Here is a 14,513-nt window from a genome sequence, read left to right as displayed (position 1 = left end):
AGACCCGGATGGCTGCCCTGTGACTCTAAACAGAAAGTCCCTCCTCTCCCTGAGCCACCTCCTCTCTGTAATAACAAACCTGACTAAACCCTGTGACCTCCCCACAGCTGGTAGACTTGTGCTGCTTCAGGAAAGAGGGCTCCAGGGAGAGGGCTCACGTGAGTTTATTAACCCCAGAAAGTTAAGTGTTCAATGGGAGGAACCTGAGGGTAGGGGGGGACTTCAGCATGGCAGGCCTGTTCTAGGGAGGGCCCGAGGGAGGCCCACACTCAAGGCTGGAGAAACAGGTCTTCCACCCTTCCCCTCTCCCTCCAGAGACATATCAATGGAGACAGTGCAAGGGCAGGGCCTTCCCCACTCCCTGAGCCCACTCTGGCGTCCCAGTACCTGTGGCTGTAGCACAGCAGCGTGACACCCTGGGGGGAGTCTGTCCCTGCACTCAGGTAGAGCCAATGAGATGCCAACAGTCCCCCCTGGGGGGTGACCCAGATCCCCAGAGAGCCCTGCCCCCCTGTGTTTTAGAGCTGTGTATGAAGAGGTTTGGCCGGGCCCTTAACCACCTGCTGGGGAAGCCAAGCTGAGCAGAAAAAAAAACGGTAACAGGAAGGAGCACAGGAAACACCTGTGTGTGGATGCAGGTGGCTCATTCCAGTTGGGTGGGGGCAGGCTGACAGCCCTCAGCGCATCGGCACAGCGCGGTGCTCCCTCTGTGACTGTGACGGGTGGCATGGGAGGGATAGTGTAGCTCAGTTTTGGGGTGGTCGGCTGGAGTGGTAGGGGAGGGGAAGGCAAACAAACGATAGAGACCAAGCCAGCACCCAAAGCCGGCCACAGCCTGGGCCTGCCGCAGGGGCCCCTGCATCAGGGTTGCAGTCCCAGAACCACCCCTAGGAGGCCCTCAGGCCTGAGGCCCCACAAGAGGTCCCCTAGTAGGGCAGGACTGTCCACTGACATCCAAAGCGTGGCCTGTGTGGCGGGGAAAGAGGAAGTGAACACTGGCTGACCAGGTCCTGCGAAAGTGCAGGCGGGGGTGACTGGACTGGCACAAGCTCATGGCTTAACCCACAGGAGGAGACGGGGCCTGGGCAAGAAGTGTAGGATGGGAAAATGTCCCAGCCAGGGGTCAACCGGGACTGTCATTGGAAGTCTGAGTGGCTCTACATCTCTGCATTCCAATTCTGGGAAGGGATAAGGTACCTACCTCTGTCCTCTACAAGGAGAGTCCTGAATCCCGAGCCTCGTATTCAGCTCTAGGTGAAGGTGGATATGAAGGTCAGAGTGGGCAGGAGCTAGAATTAGGGCACTGTGAGGTACAGCTGAAGGACTGTCAAGGCCAAGACAAAAAGAGCCTCGGGCCTTTGCCCCACTAACCCTACCCAGCTCAGAGCAGTGTGAACCAACCCCAGGACAGCCACTCAACCCCTCTCCATCAGTGACTTGAAGTCAGGCTGGATGGCCTCCTATACCCTGGCTCAGGCCCATGTCTGTGAGATGGTGGGGGGCAGGGAGAGCCCTTGTCCTCCCTCCTGTACACCCTGCCCTCCCCCAACACACATAGCCTCACATAGGTCTTCCCACAGGGCAAAGCTCCTCCCAGCACACCTCCCATCTCCTACCCCGCTGTCACACAGGTTTGGGGAGGCACTCACTCCCACGACTCTGGACAATTGAGAGCCTGCTGCCTCCAGTGATGGGAGGTTGATGACACCATCGGGAGTCAAATGCACCAGAGCAGGGAAAGCCTGTCCCCAGCTGTCCTGTGGAGCCTGTGCCAGCCTCTTGAGGGGACAGAAGGAAGTGGGCCTCCAAGTTCTGTGACACACTGAGAAGCACCCCATCAATCAAGTCCATCAAGGCCACAGCCATGCCTTGGCCACCATCGTTGGGGGTCTCCCCAGAAGAAACTAATAAGCATGCACTGCAAAAAAAGGGACCAGGCTGAGGTAGTCCAGAATACAATTTATTATGTTGGTGGTCCCTGGAGGCTCCCCCGACTCCCCTCTTTTCCTTTTGCCCTCTTCTAACCTTACCTTTCCTCCAGTCTCCCACTCTTCTTCCTCATGTATTCCACGCTGCAGAGAACCAAAAAAAAGAAGAAAAAAAAAAAAAAAGCATGTTGGTAAATGCAAAGAAGCAGATGGGTTGGCACGTGGGAAGAGAACTGCTTCTTTGTCTCGCCTACAGAGCGGGGGTGACTTCCTTGTGTGCTCCTGCCTGGTGTGTGGGTACAATCTGCTGAACCCTAGGCATATGACATGCTCCCCCCAACCCCAAACAGCCCTGGAGTGCCCTATTTAGGCCATCCATCACCCATGGACAGAAGGCTCTTGGCTTGGCTGCCAGACCTGGCTCTTCTGGGCCTACATAATACCGAAGGGTGAGCTTGGGAAGGACTCCCGGGCCTATACAAACAGCTCAGGAAGAACATCTATCATTTGGAAAAGAAGACTGTCATTGACCTGCGAGAAGGGGCCTCTTGTTTCAGAAGGCTGCAATGGGGTGTGCAATGGGGTCACAGTTTAAGTTTAATGTCAATGGTCACGTCTCACTTATCTCTGAAGACACCCAGGGCATATGGATCTTCAATAAGTACTGACTTGGAGCAGCTGAATAAGCAGATGAATTGCCATGCTAACACCAACGTTTCTAGCTATTTCCTCTGAATCTCCTTACAACTTTCTCCTCCACCTCCTCCTCAGGCATCCTCTTATAAACATCACTCCACAGGATTCCATTCTAGGCCCTTTTCTCCTCTCTTTTGAAACGCACTCCCTGAACCACCTCATCCATTTCTCTGGCTTCCATCTATATGCTGAGGCTGTATGCCAGTGATTCACACGGCTCTCTCACCTCCCGACCCCCATATCCAACTGCTGACTGGACACCTTTTGAACAGCATTCTCAAAATCAAACTTATCTCAAAACCTGTTTCTCCTCCAGAACTTCTGGAGAAAGTACTCAGGTACTCAGGCCACACAACTGGGCCTTACCCTTGACTCTTTCCCTGTCCCCTCTTCCAGCCATCAGAATCTTCTCAATTAAATGCCCTAAATATTTCTAAATTCTGTCTGCTTCTCTTTATCCCCATTGGCACCACTCAGTTTCAGGACATATTGACCTGTCTCCCAAACAATAAAACTGCCCCCTCACAGGCTCCCTGCCTCTGATCTTGCCCTTCTTCCGTCCATTCTCCATGGTGCAAAGTGATTTCTAAAAACATAAACCCACCACTACAGTTTCTCTTTCTCTTAGGGAAAATTCCAGCTCCCTCAACCTGGCTCACGAAGGCTTTTAAGTGTGTTCCTCTCTCCAGCCTCACTTCTGCCACCTAACTTCTCAGTCTGCACTGGACCTCACCAAACCACCCGCAGGGCTTGCTTGCCCCTCTGTGGTACACTCTTCCCACTCCTCATCTTGCCTTGCTAATGCCTGGTTACCTGATAGGCTTCAACCTAGACATCACAAATTTCTTCAGGAAGCTTCCCTTCCACTGGGCTCCTGTCACAGAAGCATGCATTTCCCCTAGTACAGTACTAGGGGAATCACACCCCATTGCAATTGCTCATTTACTTTGTACCCTCCAATATATACATCCACAAGTATTTTCTGACTAGTCTACTAGGTAACAGGTACCACCCAAGTCTGCAAAAGATGATTGGTGCCTTGCTTGTAGAGCTCGGTCCAAGTGTTTTGTTTTGTTTTTAAACAGCTTTATTGAGATTTAGTCCACGTACCATGCAATTCACCCATTTAAAATGTACAATTCAGTAGTGGCTTTTAGTGTATTTACAGAGTTGTGCAATCATCACAATCAATTTTAGAGATTTCATCAACCCCAAAAGAAACTTGGCACTCCTTAGGTATTATCCCTGGGAACTCTACATCCCCTTCCCTTTCCCGGCCCCCAGCCCCCGAGGCAACCACTAATCTACTGTAACCACAGATCCTATAGATTTGTCTATTCTGACATTTCTTTTTTTTTTTTTTTTTTGGCCGCACCACGCAGCATGTGGGATCTTAGTTCCCCGACCGGGGATCGAACCCGCACCCCCTGCAGTGGAAGTGTGGACTCTTAACCACTGGACCGCCAGGGAAGTCCCTGGATGTTTCTTATAAATGAAATCAGGTTAGGTCTTTCCAACTTACCCGATTGTAAGATTCACCTGAGAACTTCCGTGGAGATTCAAATTCAGAGACCAGGGAATCTGTATTTTAAACACGTGCTCCAGGCAGTTCTCTATTTAATCAGGCTGCATCTGCCTTTACTGTCCCCAGCAAAAGTGGGTCAAGAAATAGCTTTTGATGAATACTGCTAAAACTTAACACGATCTGAAAACATTTTGAACATGAAAGGACAGTGTATGTTTAATGCAGAAAAAGCCTGGATACTCAAAATACCCCCCGGAGTCCCCCATGAAACATAGCTCTTTAGAACGCACTTTTACTGGGACTTCCCTGGTAGTGCAGTGGTTAAGAATCCGCCTGCCAATGCAGGGGACACGGTTCGAGCCCTTGTCAAGGAAGATCCCACATGCTGTGGAGCAACTAAGCCCGTGCGCCATAACTACTGAGCCTGTGCTCTAGAGTCCGCGTGACACAACTACTGAAGCCCGCGCGCCTACAGCCCGTGCTCCGCAGCAAGAGAAGCCACCGCGATGAGAAGCCCACACACCGCAACAGAGAGTAGCCCCGCTCGCTGCAACTAGAGAAAGCCCGTGCGCAGCAACGAAGACCCAATGCAGCCAAAATATAAATAAATTAATTAATTATTTTAAAAATGCACTTTTACCACGGGGATCTCAAATAAGGAATGGAATGGAAGCCTGAGCAGGGGACAATATAGGGAGGGAGAACTGAGATCAGACCAGTGGAGGCGGCAAGCAAGTTGCATCCACAGGGGCCAGAGGGGGCAGTTAGAAAGGGGCTTGTGGAGTGGCTGACGAGTTTGGGATTTACCCCCAGGACACTGGGGAGTCATCCATGGGCTTGAAGCAGGGGAATTTTGTGATCACATCTGTGCTTTGGAAAGGTCGCTTTGGCAGTTGTGTGGAGGGAGGAAGCGGGGAGCAGTGAGGAGTCTGCTGCTGTGGTCAAAGTGACGGTGCCCGAGCCAGGATGGAGGCAGTGGACACAGAGAGGAGGTTAGAGCGAAGAGATGTTCTGAAGGTAGAATGGACAGGATTTGGAGATTGATGGGATGTGGGAGATGAGAAAATGAAGCTCAGGTTTCTGGCCTGTGTGGTGGATGGGTTGTGGCATCTTTCACTGAAAAGGGGGAGCCCTAGAGAAGCAAATTGGGAAGAGAGTGACAAGGCTCATAAGGGTGGCCTGGGAGCCATCCAGGAGGAAGTGTCCAGAAAGAAGCTAGATACGTAGATCTGGGCAAGAAAAGAAGGGTGTAGGCTAGAGGCAGAACTTTGAGAGTCCTCCTTGCTTTACTGATATCCAGTGACCAATCTGTTCCTCCCACACATGCAGCCCATGCCTTTTACTTGCTTCTCCATCCTTGACTTTTACCTACTAATGCTCATGAGGTTTAGTGTCTCCAGACTAATATAAGACAAAACATAAGGCCCTTGAGGACTAGGGACATCATCTCTCTCCAGTATTACCCTAGCCTTGAGCATAGACCTGGGCATCGAGCAGTTATTCAGGTTACAGATTAATAAGTCATGATTCCAAATACCTCTGCTATCTGCTTTCCAAATGGCTGGAATTTCCCCCGTTAAAGCCCTTCCTGGGACTTCCCAGGCAGTCCAATGGTTAAGACTCCGCGCTTCCAATGCAGGGGGCGCAGGTTCAATCCTTTGTCAGAGAACTAAGATCCTACATGCTGCATGGTGCACACCCCCAAAATAAAATAAATAATAAAATAAAATAAAATTATGTTTTAAAACAACCTCTTCCTTTGGGTTAAGGCAATAGTGTCCAACTTGCATTAGAGGGCAGACACCTTTTTACCCTTAAACAAATCACATAAAATTCGGAGAAGGGGGAGAAAATGAGGGAGCAGAGAGGCCCAGAGCCTGCCTGATAGACCTCCCTTCCTCTTCCCCCTCCCAAGCAGCCCCTGAGCTAAAGCATCATGTCCAGAGGATCCCTATAAAAATGGAAATGCTACCGAACAGTGAGAAGCCCTGAGCAGCCAGTGAAAGAACAGGAAGAGAGAGGGTGGGGCTGGAAGATCTGAGTACTCATTCTGGTTTTGCCAAGTTACTGGACGACTCTGAGCAAGTCACTTCATTTCTAGAGCTTAGGACAAAACTGTGGCTGGCTCTTCAAAAAGAACTGTGAACATCAGTTGAAAGGGCAGGCATGAAGGTGTTTTGCAAAGTGAAAAGTGTAAAGATTAGATGGAGTATTTAAGGGTGATCAATGCATACCTGAAAAATGCAGGTAAGAGCACAGAGAACAAAAGTGACCTACTTCTCAAATGTGAGATGTAGGCCCAGGCAAAGTCCTTCTTTAGACTTTAGAGAGCAGTAGTTTGAGCTGAGAGGTAAAAAATAAACAGGGTTTTTACAGGGGTCTGAAGAAAGCAGACATCAATAAGGAAAAAAATTCCTGTGGTCTGGGTAGGAGATGATGTAGAAGGGCAGGTCTTTAAAATTTAGGAGAAAGTGGTTGGCCTTGGCAGCTGACATTGAAAGCTTTCCAAACATCTTATAAGGTTTAGTATCACTACACCCTAGTTCAAAAGTATGGGATGACTTGCTGTCCCTCCAACACTCTTCTACCCTTTTATGTCCTTGATTATGGCTCTTCACCTTACACACCTTTGCCTTGTTAATGCCTTCTGATCCTTTAACACCCAGTTGAAATGAGATACTCCTGGGGAATGATTTGCTCCTTTATCTATGAGTTCATTTCTTCTCATTATAACAATTAATGCATTAATTGTTTTTTGGTTTTGTTTTCTAAATTTTGAGTTTAAGGGCAGGAAACACATCTTGGGTCATCTTTGTATCCCCAGTGCCTAGAAAGGGAGCTGAACACAGCTGGTACTCAATAAATCTTTGCTGAATTGGAATATATCTCACACATGTCCTCAACAGACACAGAGAAATGGGAGTGTTCAGGTGTAGCTTCAGGTCTTACCCCCAAAGTGGGCAGGAAGAGTCTTGCCCATTGTTACTTAGAAAATCAGCACATTTCTCCTCCATTTGTTGATTCTCTTGCTTAATGAGTTCCAAAAAACACATAAATGATCAAGATTATTGCAAGCTTTACCTGGGGGCAATAGTGGGAGCTAAGGAAGATGTTGGAAATAGAATTGTTCTCCTGAGAATTACAGCACAAAGTACACTTTTCTTAGAAAGAATGGCTTCCAGGCCAAGGAACGCTTAGTCAGTAAGTAATTCTATTAATTAATCTAGAAAGACCATGTCCATCAGAAGGTAGATTTGGGAGTGAGGGTAGGTTACTAAGACGCATAAAAATAAAAGAAATAATAATGATCGTTTACATTTATTATATGATTACTGGTGCCTAGAACTATGCCTAAAGTTTTACTTGCATTTTCTCATTCAGTCCTTAGTAAAGTACAATTATCATCCCATCTTATGGAGAAGAAACCTGCAGTTGAGTTGTTACTAATTCACCCAAGATCACACAGCTAATAAGGAGCCAAGACAAGATTCAAATGCCAGACAATCTGACTCCAGCATCAGAGAGGATGATATTAAACACTTAAGTTATATAAATTACATCTCAACCTAATGAACTGCTTACCAAAGCTTTCTAGTAATATGGCTTCCCAGGAGGCTCTCCTATAGGGACAGAATATGCCTTTTGCCAGCATGTGAGCACCAGTCCACTTCCCAGTTAGTCACTTGGCTTATCCATCAAGCTCCTGTGCACCTGATGAGTCCCTAAGGAAGGAATCCACTCTCGAGGCTGAGGGCCAGATCCTAGAACGTGGTGACTTCACCAATACTATGTGGTAAGCTGACAGCCTTCTGCTGATAATGCCCTGAACTCCTGTGGACTACAAACCTGAGATAGTCCATGGGAAGAACACTTCCTTAAATCACTTGGTGCTTTTAAGTCACCACAGTTCTCGTTGGTGACGCAGTCTGGGATAGTACTGCAGGGAACAAACCTGTCCTTATTTTTATCATCCCAACTGTTCCACAGGCTCTCATCATATTACTTTTCCTTCTCACCTTGTTTCTGTCCAGCATGAAACAGCCTATCCTGTTGGTTTGGCTTTCCGTTTCTTGGTCTTTGGGGCCAATTTCATGAAGTAGGACACATCACCATTTCCTGCAAGAAGAAAACATTTCCTTTTGTTCCTTCCTAGTGATCCTCAGCGTTCTCTCAGCCATGTAAGAGCAGCATATGGGAATCTTTGTCTTCAGAGAGCCCGCTCCAAGGCCACTTGGACCCCATTCCTGGCTTCTAACTGATGCCTCAGAGGTCATATAGTTGTAATTATAGTTGATATAATATAAATATAGTAGTTGTCTTAGTCCATTCAGGCTGCTATAACAAAATACCACTGACTAGGTGGCTTATAAACAGCAGATGTTTACTGTTCACAGTTCTGGAGGCTGGAAAATCTGAGGTCAAGGCACCAACATGGTCATATTCTGGTGAAGGCCCTTTTCCTGGTTCATAGCTGTGCCTTCTTGCCATGTCCTCACATGGTGGAAGGGGCTAGGATCTCTATGAAACTTCTTTTATAAGGCACTAGCCCCATTTATGAGGGTTCCGCCCTCAGGACTTAAGCACCTCCCAAAGGCCCCACTTACTAATACCATCACATCTAGCATTAGGATTTCAACATATGAATTTTGGGGAGGACACAAATATTCAGACCTTAGCAGTTGTAAATATAATTGTAAATACAGTTGAGGGTTTTTGCCATCTAAATACATTGCCTTGGACTTCCTTGGTGGTCCAGTGGGTAAGACTCTGCGCTCCCAATGCACGGGACCCGGATTCCATCCCTGGTTGGGGAACTAGATCCTGTATGCATGCCACAACTAAGAGTCCGCATGCCGCAACTAAAAAAGATCCTGCATGCCGCAACTAAGACTGGGCGCAGCCAAACTAAATAAATCAATCAATAAATACATTGCCTTATATTTATCCACATGAATGCTTTAGAGGTGTGGAGAAAAGGGAACCCTCTTGCACTGTTCATGGGAATGTAAATTGATACAGCCACTATGGAGAACAGTATGGAGTTTCCTTAAAGAACTAAAAATAGAATTACCATATGACCCAGCAATCCCACTACTGGGCATATACCCAGAGAAAACCATAATTCAAAAAGACACATGCATCCCAATGTTCATTGCAGCACTATTTACAATAGCCAGGTCATGGAAGCAACCTAAATGCCCATCGACAGATGAATGGATAAAGAAGATGTGGTACATAGATACAATGGAATATTACTCAGCCATAAAAAGGAACGAAATTGGGTCATTTGTAGAGACGTGGATGGATCTAGAGACTGTCACACAGAGTGAAGTAAGTCAGAAAGAGAAAACAAATATCGTATATTAACGCATATATGTGGAACCTAGAAAATGGTACAGATGAACCAGTTTGCCGAGCAGAAATGGAGACACAGAAGTAGAGAAAAAACATATGGACACCAAGGGGGGAAAGCGGGTGGGGCGGGAGGTTGTGGGGTGATGAAGTAGGAGATTGGGATTGACATGTATACACTGATGTGGATAAAATGGATGACTAATAAGAAAAATAAATAAATAAATAAACATAAAAAAAGAAGACATTCTTTTTTTAAAAAATAAATTTATGTATTTATTTATTTTTATTTTTGGCTGCGTCGGGCCTTTGTTGCTGCACGCGGGCTTCCTCTAGTTGTCGCGAGCGGGGGCTACTCTTCATTGCGGTGCGTGGGCTTCTTATTGCGGTGGCTTCTCTTTGTTGAGGAGCACGGGCTCTAGGTGTGCCGGCTTCAGTAGTTGTGGCTCACGGGCTCTAGAGCGCAGGCTCAGTAGTTGTGGCGCACGAGCTTAGCTGCTCCGCGGCATGTAGGATCTTCCCGGACCAAGGCTTAAACCCATGTCCCTGCATTGGCAGGCAGATTCTTAACCACTGCGCCACCAGGGACGTTCTAGAAGACACTCTTGAAGCTTAAAGATAAGATGGTTTGAGGCAAGGTCTTAGAGAAAGCGAATTAGTCAGATTATTAAAGATACCAGAAAGAAAAGAAGCTAAGCATTAAAGTGTAAGTCAGCTTTGTTTCCAGTACATAGTTCCTAAGTATACCAGGAGCTGTTTGGAGTGGAGGGCTGAAAAAAATGCAAAATGCAAATATTCCAGAGGTGTCTGGTAATTTTTCTCTAAGTTTGCCTTTTCTTTATGCTTGAGTCCTCAGGTGTTCATAAGAGACTACTGGAATAACTTGGTTTCTAGAAAAAGGGGTCACATGTAAATTTTCCAGATACTTCACACATTTCTGGAATAGTAAATAATCACATAAGGCAAGTACCTATTACTAGAAATCAGAAAACTTGGGTGTTGGTGCTGAGAAACCAAATTATCCCTTTTCTTCATGTCTGTACCCAAGCAGCTGAATGTTGCTTAGAGAAAAACCGCATACTGGGCCACCTGGTTTAACTTTAAACTCATGATCACAAACTTCAAATGGGTACCCGATACCACCAAGGCAGTCCCACTAGGAAAACTGCAAGCTTGCTTTCTCTCTCCCCTGCATTTGCACTCATCTTCACCCTTGTTACCCTAATTTCCACAGTGGAAGCATCCTGTTCCTATCCAAGGTCAATCCTCCCAGTTTCCTTATATCCTCCCATGAATTTCACCCTGATTTAAGTCAAGCAAGGGAATTCCCTGGCAGTCCAGTGGTTAAGCTCTTTCACTCCTGTGGGCGTGGGTTCGATCCCTGGTCAGGGAACTAAGGTCCTGCAAGCCCTGTGGCGCAGCAAAAAAAAAAAAAAAAAGTCAAGCAAGGCTTCGCTTTCCTGTATCACTCCCAATGACAAATAAACATGCTCTAGAACCCTTTCATCTTTTAAAACATGCTCTAGAATTCTTTCATCCTCCCTTAACCCCATATCCTTCCACATTTATCCCTGAATTTCTTTGCTCCCTTCGCAGCTAAGCTTCTCTCATGTTGCCTATGTGTGCTGTCTCTATTTCCTCACTTTCCTGTTCACTCTTCAACCCATTCTAGTCAGGTCCACACCTCTGATTTACCAGCATGAATCAAGCCAAAGTCACCAATGATAATCTCATCTTCCAAGGTGACCAATTCAATATAGCCATGTCTCTGGCCCAAGTTTACCTCTCAGCAGCACTAAACACAGTTGACCATTCCCCTCCTACCTGAACCCTTCTCTGCCCTTGGATTCCAAATTCAACACTCTGTGGATTTCCTTCTGTCTTCCTGGCTGTTCCTTCTCAGTCTCCTTCTCCATTACCCTATCTCTAAATGCTGGAGTGCCTAGGATTTGGCCTTGGAACTTCTCTTCACTCTTTCCTCCAAGTCAGAGGTCTTATCAACTGACAGCCCCCACGTGCGGCTTAATCAGCTCATGCAGTTTTAAAACATCTGACTTAGTTGCCAACACTTGGAGATTTTACACAAAAAAACCCCCCAGATTTCCTTTAAAAAGAAAAAAACAAAATATCTGTCAACATTGGGCTAACATTCTCCTAATGGAACAATCAGCTCAATGGAGCAGAAGCTGCCCACTTGATGGGTCCGTTTGTTCTCCGTGATCTAAGGTAAGGGAGTTGAGAATACAGTCCTGAGTTAGATTCCCATAAGTATCAAAGACTGTCCTCCCTGAGCCACCAGAACATCGTCCAGTCAGTCTTCAGGGAATTTTACTGCTGGTTGGGTAGAGTCCGCAGGTGCATCTCAGGGAGGGGGAGGGGCGACCGCACTGTGAGGGGCTGAAGGACCCCGTCCACAGAGAGCTTAACAGCTCTCGGGCAAAAACAAGAAATGTAGGTTTTAAAATACACAATTACGCCGCTCCAAATACATAAAGTCCTTTTGGCAAAAGACTGCTATGATCGTGTAAAAGCATCAAGTCTGGCCTTCTTCTGGCCTCTCCGGGCTGAGATGGCCTGGGCACACCAGAAAGCCCTCGCCCTCTTCTCTCACACCCGGTATTAGGAGGCCCTCTTGTAGGGCGGAGAGATCCCCCAAAACCGCTGGGCAAGGACAGCCCTGCTCGCCGTGGCTCGCAGGCGCTGGATTGTTTCTGAGGAGCCGGGAGTGAGAAGGGACCCGCCCGGCCTTACCCGGTGGCGGGCTGCGGTGCGGCGCTCGGGGGGCGGGTCCGGCCCTGGTAGGGCGGAGACTGGGGCGGGGCCCCAGGCGGGGCCCCACCCAAGAACCGCCTCAGCCCCACCGCCTAGACCCGCGCGCGCTTCCTCCAAACACCCTCCCCCCCACCCCCTCCCTTACGGATTCAGAGCGGGTGACTGCAGCTAAGGAACCAGGTCAACCGGGCCGGGATCCTGGACCGCCCAGAGGCGACTGCCTCCGCCCAGGAAGCCCCACCCAGCGGGAGCCCGGACGTCGGGCTCCCTAAGAACCCACGCGCGACCGGTCGAGGGCGCGTGCGGCGTGACGCGACCCGCAGCGCGTCCCGTGACGCCATCGCGCCCGCTTTTGAAAGTTGGCGCCCGGGGCCGCCTCCCATGCTGCCCTGCGCCAACCCCTCCCCTCACCTTTCCTCCCCCGCCCTCCACTCGTCGCCCGACCGGCCCCCCCACCCGTCCCTTCCCTTATCAGCACCCGCGGCCCCGGCAGCGCCGACGCAGGCGCACTGCACCGCGCCGCCGCCATTTTGTGTCCGAGTCTGTGGAGCGATTAAACCGTGCGCGGAGCTGCTTCTTTGGCGGCAGCGGCGGCGGCGGTAGCCGGTGCGGGTGCGCGGAGCTGGCTGGGGACGCCGGGTGGCCGGAGCGGTGGAGCGGCGGCGGAGCGAGCGCTGCGGGGGGTGTGGCGCGGAGGTAAGGGGGCCCCGGGTGGAGGAGGTTTCGCGGGCCGCCTCTAGGTGTCACGATGGGGCCGCTCCGGTCGGCGCTGGCTGTAGCCCGGCGCCAGCGCCGCCGCCGGGGGGTGTTTGTCTCCCTCTACCGTCCCTGCTGCGGCGCGGCCGCCGCCATTGCCCGTCGCCGCCGCGGCCCGGCCGCCCCCCCCCCTCCGCCCGCTCGCCCGCCCGCCCGGTCGCTCGCTAGGCCTCCCTCCTACGGCGCGCTAGGCCTCCGGCGGTGGCAGCGACAGAGGCCCGCGCGCTGGCGACTCCATTTTCCTTCCTTTGTCTCTGCCCTCGAGGCCGGCTCTTGGCCCGACCGATCACCCGGCCGCGGCCCGCCCTCTGCCCTCCGCCCCTCCCGCCATGGGTGGCCTCAGCCGAGAGGCGATCTCCGCTCCCCGGCTTCCGCGCCCGCCTCGCTCAAGTGTCGACACCCAGCCACCGCGCGCGCAGCCAGGTCTCCATGCAGTATGGGTGTCGGGCCCTTGCTGACGCCTCTCGGGCTGCCCATCCTCCAGCCTGCCCAGTCCCGGAACCTACCCTGCGGCCTTGCGAGCGTCCTCCGCCGCCCGGCTGCTCCGCGGTCGCTCCCAGTCCGCGCGTCGCCGCCGCTGGTCTCCGTCTCCACCGAGTGGCGCAGGCGGCGCTGCTGCGGCTGCGAGTAGAGGGACCCCAGAGCTGCCGAGAGCTCCCTCTGCAAGGCTGGCTGAGCTGCTCGCGCCTCGACGCCGCCTGAGCGGGCGGGGGGACGCGCGCTCGCCGCCCCCGCCGGGCCCCGCTGCGCCCCCAAACTAGCGCCCGGGCTCCTCGCCCGATCCGACCGGTGCGGCCCCCCCACGGTGGGCGGAAAGGACACGAGTTCCACAAGTTTTTCTCGAGCCAGGGTCGGATTCCCCTTGCAGTGATAGGAGCCTGACTTTGTGCGCTAAGAGATCTCAAAGGGATCAAAACTTAATTTCATTCTGATCTCAAGTGACGTGACAAATTCCTGAATTCGGGATTATGGGCTGGCTAAATTGGTTCAGGCAACTCTTGAGTTTCCGTCTCGCTTTAAAACGTCCTGACGCTAACTTACTACAGTGTTTAGTACCTGATGCTTTTAGGGTTCGGGGAAGGCAGTTTTGCCCCGGGATTGTGCAACCCGATCTAAAGCGCCAGTAGGGCAGAATGAATTTATTCTTGACTCCACTGGTAATTTGCCCATATGCTGAAATATGAGGGATGATGTTGTAATTGAATCCTGGGTCACTAGTTGCAGTTGGTTTATAAATATCTACGCGTAATGTAACCACTTTTTAGTAGCTGACTTCCTGCAGCCCTGAGTTCAGCAATAAGTAAACATTCGCATATGTAGCGTCTTCCTGCTTTCTTTGAGTTTAGATCAAATAGGAAAGTTAAAATTCCAGGTCCCCTTTAGGTGGCAAAAGAAGTTAAACAGGGAATGTATGTTAAATTTATTCTGTCCTTAAGTTATCTTGCATCATTAAAAAGCTTCCTGTCGAATTGCCAGTTTTTTCT

General features: G+C 50.1%; 1 protein-coding gene and 1 long non-coding RNA gene across 4 annotated transcripts in view; one reads left to right on the top strand and one right to left on the bottom strand.

The window, feature by feature from the left end:
• Nucleotides 1-1,947: 1,947 nt before the first annotated feature.
• Nucleotides 1,948-13,978, bottom strand: LOC133078223 (uncharacterized). Its single transcript, XR_009697850.1, has 3 exons — nucleotides 13,536-13,978; nucleotides 8,166-8,265; nucleotides 1,948-2,072 (listed from the first exon to the last, which is right to left on the bottom strand). It is a non-coding gene; the product is annotated as an uncharacterized LOC133078223 (long non-coding RNA).
• The window catches only part of CTCF (CCCTC-binding factor), a 50,122-nt gene continuing 48,319 nt past the window's right edge, over nucleotides 12,711-14,513 (top strand). For 2 of the 3 annotated variants that reach the window (XM_061173185.1, XM_061173184.1), the window contains exon 1: nucleotides 12,713-12,969. The gene's annotated coding sequence lies outside the window, so the exon portion shown is untranslated. Of the gene's footprint in view, nucleotides 12,970-14,513 lie in introns of all 3 variants that reach the window. The other variant, XM_061173186.1, reaches the window with a different exon arrangement.

This window comes from Eubalaena glacialis, chromosome 18 (genome assembly GCF_028564815.1).
Source record: "Eubalaena glacialis isolate mEubGla1 chromosome 18, mEubGla1.1.hap2.+ XY, whole genome shotgun sequence".
Taxonomy (NCBI): Eukaryota; Metazoa; Chordata; class Mammalia; order Artiodactyla; family Balaenidae; genus Eubalaena; species Eubalaena glacialis.
The sequence above is the reverse complement of the archived record's forward strand: the minus strand, read 5'-3'. Positions and strand labels throughout refer to the sequence as shown.